Raw genomic sequence first — 1,509 nt, 5'->3', positions numbered from 1 at the left:
AAAAATTTGGGTTTAAAAATATATATTTTGTTATAGTTATATAATTTTGTATTATAAAATCTATAAATTTAATTTTCACACACAAAGCATATGAAAACATTAGAAGATAACTGTTCTGCTTTCAATTTCATTTCATTGTTTTAGATTACTGTCTTACTTTACCCCAAAAATTTCAATAATAAAAAAATTAGTGTTTATTGTATTTATTAAACTATCGTGTAAATAAAAATATTTTTCAATAAAATAATAAAATTAAAATTAATAATTTTGTATACTCGTTCTTGGCTAATTTGATCGGATTGCTATTTTCTCATCCTTTATTTCTTGGTCATTTCCTTCATGTTTCCCACTCAATGGGCACCCGTAGTTGACCGATTCAAATACCCGTCACTCCACTTATGACATCCACTTTTCAACTCTCGTTATCTAAATTCTTAAACATTGTATCATAACTTTATCATTCAGAAATACATGAAACTTATTCATGCAATCATCTTATATATATTCATAAATTCGTTTTTCTCTTGTACGATTTATATCATCTATCACTCTTACCCTGCACTCTTAAAAAAACCAGAGAAAAGAGAGCGACAAAGAAAAAGTATTGGTGATAAAGGACGATTCAAATCGTCTCTACCAATTAAATGGAGTTGTCTATATTACTAACGATATCAATGAAAAGGTTAATGCACTGGATTTTTTTTCTTTCTTTATGTCAGATTAGAAAAGTTAACAATCCGTTGTGACTTAGAATTATTATATTAGAAATGTTAGTTAGATTAGTAATTAGAATTGTTGGTTAAAGTTTTTACATTAAAAACGTTAGTGATAATAATGATTTAAAAATATTGAATATAATTAAATTGGTATTTAGAAACAAGATTTCTATGGATACTAGAGTAGGATATGCAGTGGAGACACCAAAAGTAAATTTTGCATATAATGACATGACCGAACTTTAACTTATTAGAATAAGATTTTCATTACTTTTGTGTAAGTTTGATATAAATTCCTAATGATTTTTCATTGAACCAATTTGCTATGTTACAAAATCCTAAACCCCTAATCGAAGCACTCTCTCCTCTACTACTAAATCGAATTACCACAATATGATTTATTTGTTTGTATTATATGATCATAAATCGAATTTATCATTTACGATTTACATAAAATATTCCCTTATTGACACCTGACTACACGACGAAAAAAATTAGCATCATCACTGTAGCATTCGCCAATTAAAGTAGTTGATAAGGGGAAAAATATTTGCATATGAAAATTGAAAATAATTGATTTTGGAATCATCCACTTGTATTCTATTTTGGAATGAGACAGTTTTCAAACTAACACTTTCTTAGCTTCATAGTATGCTTGTTGGGCCATCTTGTATAGCTCCCTCCCTGCTCTCCCGCCTTCACTTGGCCTTAAGGACGATGAAATAAAGGGATCTCGGCCAACAACCGGCAGCTGTGTTGTTCTGTCACTGCGAATCAAACAAAATTGCAGATT

Source organism: Arachis hypogaea, chromosome 4 (genome assembly GCF_003086295.3).
Source record: "Arachis hypogaea cultivar Tifrunner chromosome 4, arahy.Tifrunner.gnm2.J5K5, whole genome shotgun sequence".
Classification (NCBI taxonomy): Eukaryota; Viridiplantae; Streptophyta; class Magnoliopsida; order Fabales; family Fabaceae; genus Arachis; species Arachis hypogaea.
This window is presented reverse-complemented; position numbering follows the sequence as displayed.